The 12323-nt window shown below is 33.5% G+C and overlaps 1 protein-coding gene across 26 annotated transcripts in view; it reads left to right on the top strand.

The window, feature by feature from the left end:
- The window catches only part of PTPRD (protein tyrosine phosphatase receptor type D), a 1372973-nt gene that overhangs the window by 28938 nt on the left and 1331712 nt on the right, over nucleotides 1-12323 (top strand). For all 26 annotated transcript variants that reach the window (XM_078436828.2, XM_078436827.2, XM_078436819.2 and 23 more), the window contains exon 2: nucleotides 8743-8781. The gene's annotated coding sequence lies outside the window, so the exon portion shown is untranslated. The remainder of the gene's footprint in view (nucleotides 1-8742; nucleotides 8782-12323) is intronic.

Raw genomic sequence — 12323 nt, 5'->3', positions numbered from 1 at the left:
TGAGTATGTGTAACATAAAAAAGAAACTTGAAGTTTTATCAAATGTGGTTGAGTATAAACCCCACCTGGTTCCCAGGTACCAGTGAACATTATTTGAAGTACATACTTTGATCAAAAGAAGCTAGTAGGAGGGAAAGAGTTGACACTCTTTAAGAGATACATCCAAATGGAAACCAAGAGTCTAAATGTAGAAGGTTTATGGTACATATTTATGTGAGAATAAGAGGAGGAACAGGTACAATGGCCCTTGTATGTCTGCCATATTTTAAAAAAAAATTTTAATGTTTATTATTATTATTTTTTTAATTTTTGAGAGAGAGAGACACACACACACACAGAGTGTGAGCTGGGGAGAGGCAGAGAGAGAGGGGGACACAGAAACCAAAGCAGGCTCGAGGCTCTGAGCTGTCTGCACAGAGCCCGACACGGGGCTTGAACCCAAGAACTAGGAGATCATGACCTGAGCTGAAGTCGGACGCACAACTGACTGAGCCGCCCAGGAGCCCCAATATTTTTTAAGGCTAACTGAGATTATGGATGAGGTTCTTTTATCTAAAATGTTTAGGAAAACTTGTATATAAATTAGAGCTACATTTCTCTAACTCCATCACCACATACAAACCTTGTTTCTGCCCTCTTCCTTTCTTTATCAAAATTCAATATGTGTGTGTGTGTATTCACTTAACTATATATCTTTGAATTACCATTCATCACTCAAAATGTTAAGCTTCTGATCTCAACATTATGCTTAAATGTTGCTTACTAAAGCAATTATGAAGGCCAAATTTCTGTTTCATCATCTTGGAATACTCTGAAGAACATTTTAGATTTCTGACCCTTTGTTCTTGGCTCCTTGCTCTTACATCTCATGTTTTTCAGACAATTTTGCATATTGCATTTTTGATGCCTCTTCCAGAGGTGTTGATGTTCTTCTAAGTATCGATTATTGGTCATATTTTTGTTCCCTCCTTATCTCCCATGCTTCATCTATCACTAAAACACTGATAAATTCCCAATCTGTATCTCCAGTTTTCTTCTGAACTCCAAATATGTATATCGACTTGGTTACTAAAACTACCGCCTAGAGAAGCTACAAAATTGTAAAATTCAATACATTAAAAGTTTACTTTCCATTTCCTTTACTACCTCTTCAGATTGCTTCAGTTTAGTTAAAGGCATCATCTCCCTATTACAAAATCTTCTCTGCCTTATCTTCAAAGTCTTGCTGTTATCAAACCCTTCAATTTCGGTCTTAAAGTATATCTTCAAATATTGGTTATATATCATTCCATCACATAACTTAAAGTCCAGCTACATAGAATGTCATTATATACACTATGTATATACCCATATTGTTACCTACACTGTTTCTTATTTGGAATATATATTCACCCCAGTTAAAACCTTCTTTGAGTCTCCTCAGAAGAGGTGGCAACTTTCGCCACTGAGTTGACCCCCAATGTATTAACATTAGCATCTATTTCTTTCTACTAGAGTTATTTGCTCTTTGTTGAGAAAAGTCCATGCAAATGTTGTTATATTTCTATTAATTTCCAACAAAATCAATTTAGAAACAAATGTAGTATTACAGGCAAAATGGAACTACTTCATAAGTTTCTCATGAACAGAAGGATATAAAATTTATAAATTTGTATGTGTTTCTTAATGTAGCCTAACATTTTCAAATAAAAATAATTATGGTTGCAAAAGGGAAAAAATAAATTCAAAGTTATGTTGGGAGATTAGAGCATTCATCTTCCAGCATGATTAACACATTTAATATAATTTATGTCTGTAGAGCTATGCACACAAATGAAGAGTATATATTATTTTCAGAATCACACAGAACATTTATATAAGTTGACCAATGCTGAATTGTAAAGCAAGTTTCAATATTTAACAGGATTTGCATCATATAGCATACATGCTTTATGCACAAATTAATTTGAACTAGAAAATGTCCAGGTATTAGGAAAATTAAAATACATATTTTTGGAATAACTCTTGAGTTAAAAAAACACAACAAAGACAACTTCAAGACATTTATGAATGAATTTAACTTAATAAAAGTTAAAATTCTGTGCAACCAAACTAAAGTCAATGTTAGATGAAAGTATATTTTAAATACACATAGAAGAAAAGAATGAGGTAGAAAATCAGTTATAAGCATCCATCTCCTGACGTTGGAAGCAAACAGAACATTTAACCCAAATACAGACGAAGAGGAGAAATAATGAAAATCAGGAGGTAAGATCATGAAAAATATTACTATGCATATTGTACCAAACATACAATAGAGAAGATCAACACACCAAAATTGGTTCTTTGAATTAACTGATAAAAGTGGGAGATATTCATGTGACTGACCAAGGTAAAAAAAATTGAGAGGGGTCAAAAATAACTTACAGTTGGAATAAAAAGTCAAATCTCTGTAAATACTGAAGATATTAAAATGATTTTGAGAGGCTGTTCAAAATTACTTTTAAAAAATTAAAATTTTGAATGCAGTAAGTTTGTAGTAAATACATTTTAAAACTTATAAGAGAAAGAATAAGACAATCTAAATAATTCTATATTAAATAGGATTATTTAATTATTAAATAATTTTAAGTTATTTATTAAATATTTGTTAAATATTAATCATGAATAAATCCTGTTAAATATAGGATTATTAAACCTTATATTAAAGTAATGTAATGAATAATAAAAAACCTGTATAACTAAACTCTTAGTAAATAAATATAGAAGGAACCTTTCTCAATTTGATAAAGTATATCTACCTAACACCTACGGCAAAATACTGGATTTAAGAGTAAAAGGTTCCCCTTGAGATCAAGAGATGGATGCCCATCTTCTATTCACTGTTGTCCTGGTAGTCCTAGAAAGTGCAAAAAAACAAAATATATACATACATGTATGTACACACGCAAACACACATGCATTCATATAAGCACGAGTTTTAAATTTCAAGGATTTAAACGAACATATGAAACTCACATCATTTGCATATGATGTGAGAGTACAGATAGTAAATTGAAAAGAACATAGAGGTGAATTGTCATTTTAACTGTATGATTCCACCAACGATGCTCAATATAAAGTCAGTTAAAAATTAATTGCATTTCTATATACAAATGATGAATAACAAATAAAAGTGCCACATCTAATAGCATAAAAATATCAAATAGATAATACCAGCAAAGCAAAATTATAATAAATTCTGACTGACATTCTTAAAATATTGAAACTTGAAGTGTTTTAGGGGCGCCTGGGTGGCTCAATGAGTTAAGTGTCCAACTCTTGATTTCAGCTCAGGTCATGATCTCATATTCGTGGGATCGAGCCCCACCTCAGGCTCTGCACTGACGGCATGGAGCCTGCTTGGTATTTTCCTCTCCCTCTCTCTCTGCCCCTCCCTCACTTGCGCATGCTCTCTCTCTCTCTTTTAAAATAAATAAAGTTAAGAAAAAGAAACTTAACACCTCTTTATTTTAAATATTTTTCAGTTACTTTCATGTTATAGGAAATATTAACCATTAAAAATTAATGAAAGTAAAAAAAAAAAAAAAACTCAAAAGGCACCTACATTGTGGGAGTGCAAACTGGTGCAGCCACTCTGGAAAGCAGTATGGATGTTTATCAGGAAGTTTAAAACTAGAACTATTCTATGATCCAGCAATTACAAGACTAGGTATTTACCCCAAAAAAACCATAAAAATACTAATTCAAAGAGATATATGCACCCCCAATATTTATAGCAGCATTATCAAGAATAGCTATGTTATGAAGACAGTCCAAGTATCCATTGACCGATGAATGGATAAATAAGATGTGGTATATACTCAACCTGAAAAAAGAATGAAATTTTGCCTTTTGCAATGATATGAATGGAACTGGAGAGTATTATGCTAAGCAAAAAAAAAAAGTCACAGAAAGATAAATACCATATAATTTCACTCATATGTGGAATTCAAGAAACAAAACAAGCAAAGAAGAAAAAAAAGCAGAGAGGAAAACCAAGAAACAGACTAACTCTAGAAAACAAACTGATGGTTACCAGAGAGCAGGTGAGTGGGAGGATGGGTTAAATAGGTGATGGGGCTTAAGAGTGCATTTGATATGATGAGCACTACGTATTGTTTGGAATTCATCACTGTGTTGTGCACTGAAACTAGTATTACAATGTATGTTAAGTAACTGGAATTTAAATAAAAACTTTTAAAAAATCAAATAGAAATGCACTAATGAAAGGTAAAAAACCTCTACATAGAAAGTTCTACATTATTGTGATAAATAAGAAAATGGAAAGAAAAGCAATCCATGGAATGGAAGACCATGTTCTCAAATCATATATCTGGTAAAGAGTTAATATCCAGAATGTAAAGTAGTGAGTATGAAACAATAAAAAGACAAACAACCCCAATTAAAAAGTGGACAAAGAATTTGAATATTCATTTCTCCAAAGTTATACAAATAGCCAGTAACCAATAAAATAAGTATTCAACTTATTTGAATAACTGAATAAAAAAGCATTCAACATCATTAGTCATTAGGGAAATGCAAATCAAAACCACAATGAGACAGCATCACCCTCCCAGTCTATAACGGCCATCATTTTTTAGTGGAAAATAGTAAGCGCAGATTGTAGGTGGAGAAATTGTAACCCTCATGCATTGCACGTAGGAATGTAAATCGGTGTACCCACTGTGGAAAACAACTTGGCAGTTTCTCAAACAGTTAATCATAGAATTATCATATGGCCCAGAAATTCCACTCCTAAGTATACCCCCAGGAGGATTGAAAGATATTTTTACACAATACCTTGTACACAAATGTTTATAATAGTATTATTCTTAATAGCCAGAAAGTAAAAACAGCCAAAATATCCCTCTGCTAATGATTGAATAACAAAATATTCCATAGCCATTCAATGGAATATTATTAAGCAATACAAAGGTGGGGAATACTGCTATGTGCAACACAGATAGATGGATTTTGAAAACATTATGCTAAGTGAAATAAGTTAGACAGAAATGTCCACATATTGTATGATTTCATTGGTACAAAATATCCCATACAGCCAAATTACAGATTGCCTGGGGAAGAGAGTAAGGGAGAAGAGGAGTAGGTTGTGGATACAGTTTCCTTTTGAGGCATCAGAAATGTTCTGGAATTAGTTGTGATGCTTGCATGATGTTGTGAACAGACTACAAACCACTAAATAGTACAATTTAAAATAGTGACTTTTATGTTATGTGAATTATATTAAAGCAAGTTTAGCAAACTCTTAAGGAAAGGTAGAAGAGCTCGCTCTACAGATACCAAGGTATATTATAAAGTTATGTGAGATAGTGTGGTATAGACACATAGTTAAATGCAATACACTGACATCTAGACATGAAGCCAAGCATCTATGGGCATTTATGACAACACTAGCATTGTAGAGCAGTAAGAAAAGTTAAGATACTTTCAATAAATTTTGTTGGAGCAATTTGTAAAATATCTAAGTTTTACCCCAAGTCACATTGAACAAATATTAATTTCAGATATGTTCTTTGATTATATGTGAGACAAAAGAATCATAACATAACAAAGCTGTTAGGAGAAAATATAGAATATATATAAACATTTTGTGTAATAAACAGGACTCAGAAATAAAAATAGATTGTTAAATTTTATGTGATAAAATTCAGGGGCATCTGGGTGGCTCAGTCAGTTAACTATACAACTTCAGATCAGGTCACGATCTCACCATTTGTGGGTTTGAGCCCTGCATCGGGCTCTGTGCTGACAACTCAGAGCCTGGAGCCTGCTTCAGATTCTCTGTATCCCTCTCGCTCTGCCCCTCCCCTGCTTGTACTCTGTCTCTTTCTCAAAATTAAATAAATATTTTGAAAAGATAAATAAATTTGTAGTAAAATTCAGACTTAATATTAAATAAAAGTCACAATAAGTAAGTATTAGGATAAGCCAGGAGTGGGAAATATAGTTCCACCACATATAACCATGAAAGTGCTCATACCTAGAATACATAAACCACTTTTACCAAATCAATATGGAGAAGACAATCCACAGAAAATGGAAAGAAAATTGAAACTATCTTATGTTCTTAATTTAGTTTTATAATTTTATTTTTTAAAAATGCTTATTTTGGAGAGAGAGAGGGCATGAATAGTGGAGAGTGGCAGAGAGAGAGAGAGAGAGAGAGAGATTGAGAACCTTAAGCAGGCTCTACACTCAGTGGAGAGCCAGACATGGTGCTCAATTTCATAACCATGAGATCATTACCTGAGCTGAAATCACGAGTCAGATGCTTAACCAACTGAGCCACCCAGGCACCCCGAAAATAACTTCTTCGTACGTATGTATACACACACACACACAGAGCTAATAGCTAATATATAGAAATGCACTAAAACTCAATAATCAAGGAAATGGAAAAGTATATTCAACATGGTAATGACTAAAATCAAGCAGAATAAACATACTTTCAGGTGAATTTTGACACAGTAGCAACTCTCATATATTATTTGTAAAGATCTGCTAAAGTAGAACATATTCATATTATTTGACCTAGTAATTTACTCCTAGAAAAATATCAAATATAAATATACATACATGTTTTAAAATGATGCTCATAGAATGACTCATAATAACTAAAAAGCAGAAACTATATCTCTACCAAAAGAGAATTGAATATATAGATTGTATAATACTTATCAAATGAGTATTACAGAGTAATGGAAATTAATTATAGCTTCAAGCGAAATGATAGATGAAGTTCAAAAACATGTTAATGGAAAGAAACTAGACATACAAGAAAATCTAGTGTTCAATTCCAATTATATAAAGCTCAAAACTGTGGCAAAATAAAACCATAGGATGACCAAAAAGTCTGGAAACATAGATATATATTTTACATAGCTTATCAAGATTACAATATGTTCAATGACATTACATGATATGTTCAAAGGGTTGTCCCACTCTGGCAATGCATAGTCAATATATCCTGCAGATTTATGATGATGCGCTGTCCATGTTACATTTCCAAAAATCACCACATGCATCTGTGTTGCCTTAGATAATTTATATTTTCATTTGAACCTGTGCTTTAGCACAACCCATGGGTAATCAAGTGGGTTCAAACTGTGTGTGTGTGTGTGGGTGTGTGTGTGCACGGGCTATGTGTATATAAGTGTGAGTATGCTGTGTGTATATGTGTATGTGGATATGTGTAATGTATATATGCTGTGTGTCTGTGTGTATGCCAGGTGTATATAAGTGTGTGTATACATATACACCCTGTGACAAAAAGCTGCGGGCTTCTAAGTGTCAGTCATGTTCTAGTTACTGAGCTGTGTGGTGATTACATGAGTGTTTAACTTTGTGATTATTTATGGAACTTTATACATTTGTACTTTTGCAAGTTTCTTGTGTGGTTTTCAACTGACACAATTAAATAACTTAAAATATTAAATGGAATGAAAATATACCAGATATTCTCTATGGCTCTTATGCTTGAGACTCAGATCCTAGAATAGAGGCTTCCAAGAGACTTTACACCTGTGAAGGTAGGGTAGGGAATTCCAATAGCTCTCTCATAATACAACAAAAGCCATTACTTGTTTCTCTTGAGTGAACCACTGGTCTTCTCAACTGATTCCAGGTCCTAGAGAAGGAATTTTTAATAGATTCATTCTGGGTGATTTGTTACCAATTAGGATCCAGCATTATGGCTATAATTCTGATCAGAGAATCTAATTTAGATGCTCTGAGAATAAGGGGGAAATACATACTCATATGCACATAAAACCCAAGACTCATGGTGTCAATTATTTTTCACACTTATTGTATTTTTCATTCTTTTTCAAAGAAAGATATGTTTCCTCAATCGTACAATATGTAATTTCAAACTTGATTCCCAAGGCAAAAAGAAAAGGTGGTCATCAAATGTTTTTTTAAAGAAAAAAAACCCTTTATTTTATAATAATAATGGTTAGAAGTTCAATATTTCTGCTCAAACACAGAGAAAGGCAGGCATATTTACAAAAGGCCTCACAATGTTTGCCATAGCCTTTACACAAGACAACGTTTATAAAACCTTTGCAGCCTGTGGCAGGTGCTAGGTCTCCTCTTGGGGATTTCTGCTGTTCAGATATTGCCTTTCATTTGAACTTCAAAACCCTTTAAAAAATAGAAGCTGCATTTCAATATAATTTGGAAATTAAAACTCTTTTATTTTTATCATTATAATATCTTCCATGGATTTACTTTTCAAAAATGAATCAAAACCCAAACTAATTGCTGCCTGATAGCCAGCAAAGGCAGAAAAATTGGAAAAACTTTTAAAAATAAAGGTTTGCTTTGCCTCACCCACAGGAAAATTAAATGCAAGCAATAAATAGAGAATTTCAAGTACATTTAATGATCATATTTCCCCTTCCATTGAGAACTTAAAGAATAAAACTGAATAATGATTATGGTCACCTGAATAATTGGAAATATAGTTTTAGGAGCAAGACTACTCCCTTTCTTTGTTTTAATGGCACAATAGGAAATCAAATAAACACATTAAGTGAAAAACATTTTTCACCTTGGAAAATGGTTTCCTACAGTATACTCATCAGTCTGCAATACTTGTAATGATTTTGTAGAATTATAAAATTTCATTGTATTTTTTTAAAAAAACAGAACACTAAAACTACCCCCCCCCCCCAAATCTTTCTATTATTTTCTTTTTAGGCTTGGACTCCTGGATCATCTGGTGACTTCAAATATCTGGTAAGACTTTTTTTTTTTAATGTAGCATTGCCACAAATCCTTGGAGGATGGTTCTTTTCCTCTCTCAGCTTTAATCCATTTTCTTAGTTCTCCCCTCATTTCTACCACCTGAGGCTGAATCTCAGAAGGCCAGTAGAAGAAGGTCAGTTACTTCTTACCTGTGTAGGAGGATCTGTTAAGTCCAGACACTCCTTGCAAGAGTAAACTTCACGGGTCAGGAAAATACTCCAAAGAAAGGGAGAATTTGCTCCTTAAGGAAACAAAACTTACCATGGAAAGAGTCTGAGATAGAAAAGAGGATTATTCAGGTAAGAGGTAGAAAGTTTCAACTGGAAAATTTTTCTTTTAAAATAAATTGCAACAGTTGCATCTTGGATAAAAACCATGGGGGCTGAGTATGATGACTGGATTTAAAAAAATTTTTTCATTCCTACAATGTGGGTATTATAGTTTACATAATATAAAAGTGGAAACACCCTGAAAGCACTGTTCCTTTTTATGGAGAAATTCTTAAATTTCTTATGGCATTTGCCTGGTACATACATCATACACATGGGAAACATATATTGTTTGTTTAAATAGATGTGATGCTAAGGTTGAAGTTTTTTAATTGTATTTTTACAGACAACAGATTTTTATTCATCTTAGAATCTACCCAATCATTTTATTTTCCTCCAAATATTATTGGTAGTTTGATAGCATTCAAATTCATAAACTGTGATCCTCCTATGCTCTGAATCTTTGCAAGGTTAAAAAACATTTAATCTCATATTCTCTTATTTAATTTTCTAAATACTCTATCTTGGATTTTTATTTTTGTGTAGCCTGGGAGTCCCATTAAGAAATATTTCTAGGGCCACCTTTTCTATAATACCCAGCTATGAACAATATGAGATCCCACCTTGGCAGATTGCAGGAATACAGTCTTATACACCACTGTACATTAGTAACTGTTTAGAGTTCTGTTAGAATGGGAGCTTGGTGAGAATTCAGCATGTCTTTGTGTTGCTCTTACCTCTTGCTCTCAAATGATTCTCATGGTTTCTCAACTAGCACCTTCTAAGGCCATCTTCTCATGACTTTTCTGTGCGATGTCAGGCCACCCCAGTCTGCAACTCCTGCCAAACAGTATCAAAGTTGACAGTAAACTGTCTTGTTTAAAAATTATTACTGAAGACTTGAGGTTAAGCTAACAGAAATATAGCATGAAAACGGAAACTTAAGCTTGTATCAGGTCTTACTGCTTCTGAAACTACTGAATATGCGTTTCCAAAGAGGATGGCATCCTCAGTCTCTCCTCAGGCACCATTGTATTGTATACGCCCTCATCCCCCTCCTGGCAGAATCCACTTTGGTGTTCTTTTTATTTAAGTCCACCCATGCAAATGTAGAGTATATTAATATCATAATAGTCTGCCAAAATTTTACCCAGCCTACAAAGAAGACCAGTTTCTCTTTATTGTGCAGACTTTTACTAGGCATGAGTAGGATTTTGCATTACCTTTGGATAGGGATGTGAAGAAATTGCTCCCAAACAAACAGAAAACCATCTGCTTACAATGATAAACTCAGTGTTCCATATTTAGCCATAAATAGGAGCAAGAGAAATTTGAAGTTTATATTTTTCTTTAACAATTTTTAAAAGTCTTAATTGCATTCTCAGCCACTATCTATTCTCAGGATAAGAATGAGGGTTAGCCTCCCATGCCTTCAGTACTTTGTGCAAATGGAAAACATTTAGGGAAGAAGGAGACACTTAATGGATCTTAGTGGTTCTCACAGAAGAAATTTTATAGCCCTATGGCCATCATTACAAATCCCAGAGTTCCTGGATTTGTTTTCCAACCCTAAAAACGTTTTCTTCTTTGTATTAGTGGGATTGGACCTTATCTCAATTCCACTTTCTTTCCTCACTTAAATTTTTTTATGTTTATTTATTTTGAGAGAGAGAGAGAGAAAGAGAGAGAGAGAGAGAGTCAAAGTATGAATGGGGAAAGGTCAGAGAGAGAGGGAGACACAGAATCCAAAGCAGGCTCCAGGCTCTGAGCTGTCAGCACAGAGCCTGACTAGGGCTCAAACTCATGGACTGTGAGATCATGACCCGAGCCGAAGTCGGACGCTCAACCGACTGAGCCACCCAGGTGCCCCATCTTTCCTCATTTAAATTGGCAGTGTGTTCTTCCAATTCTGATCATCACACTTACTTATCTTCTGGGTTTTCTTCCATCTTGTAATTCATCTCATTTCTAATCCATGTCTCATAAGACAGATGATTCATTCTAAAACAACACTCTCAGACTCCTAGATCCCACCATGTTTTCTATAGGTTTTTCTCCCCACCCCCCCAATCTGTTATGTAAGATTTAATGGAATTCCACCACACTTATTCAAAATCAGTCTTCCTGTAGTAAAAACCTGGAAACTCAAAGCAGGCCACATTTCTCAATCTCTTCCTCTGTCAGCTTCCATTGTCACCATTTCTGCTTCTGTGAACAGAGGGATTCATAGTTCTATAAGAAATATTTTCAATTGACTAACTTATTTAGGATCTCACATACACTTATAAAGACCAAACCTAAAATTTAATTTCTATAATTATTTGCTTCTATCCAATTATGATATTCAAAATAAAGAATGGTATGAACATGGAGGATGATTAATAACATTAACTGTAACAAATTCTGCATTACGTGATACACGGTAGAAAACTGTTTTTAGGGTGCAATGTAGAGAAAAGTAAATGAATGTAAAATTCAAATCAGAATAGTACTGAAATATAAATGAGCATATGAAAAATATTACAAAGTAAATAAATTAAAATATAGACCGTTCAATTATGATATTACTCTCAAGGCACAAAAATAACACTTAGTCTGGAACTAAATGTCAGCAATAAAAATTCACTTCAATATAAAGCGCTAACATTGCCTGCACTGAAGATGAAAATATTTCCAGAAAACCTTATTGCAGCACTTTTTCACTTATATAATATAATGTGTTTAATTCTTACAATTCACTGAATTTTGTATCTGTATGTGCAATTGCAGCAATCTGTTCCAATTCATAAATTTTATTTTCTGCACCTGGAGTTTGGACCTTTTAAGAGGTCATAATAATAACATATGCACAATTATGTACAGTTGAAGGGAATTCATATTTTTAAACATTCACTGTATATCAGGTACTAGGCTAGGTACTTTTTCTATGTAGTCTCATTTAAACCTTCCAATCATACTTTGAGTCATGCATTTTAGCCACCATTTTAGAGCTAAGGATACTAAGGGTTTCAGAGGTTAATTAGTTCATGTGCAATCACTTAGTAAATTAAGACACTGAGATTTCAATTCATTCCTAGGATTTCAAAGATTCCATTGATATGCCTTCCTAAAGAAAACTTTTCCCAGTAAGCTTTTAATAAAACTTAATTCTACATGTACTGGAGTAATAACCCTGATCTGCAGTCCTTAAGAAAGTTGATATATATGAGGTTAAAATGAGATTTAATCTTTGTACTTGTACAGTTATTTGAGAAGATGGAAGCT

Source organism: Panthera onca, chromosome D4, assembly GCF_046562875.1.
Source record: "Panthera onca isolate mPanOnc1 chromosome D4, mPanOnc1 haplotype 2, whole genome shotgun sequence".
Lineage (NCBI taxonomy): Eukaryota > Metazoa > Chordata > Mammalia > Carnivora > Felidae > Panthera > Panthera onca.
The sequence above is the reverse complement of the archived record's forward strand: the minus strand, read 5'-3'. Positions and strand labels throughout refer to the sequence as shown.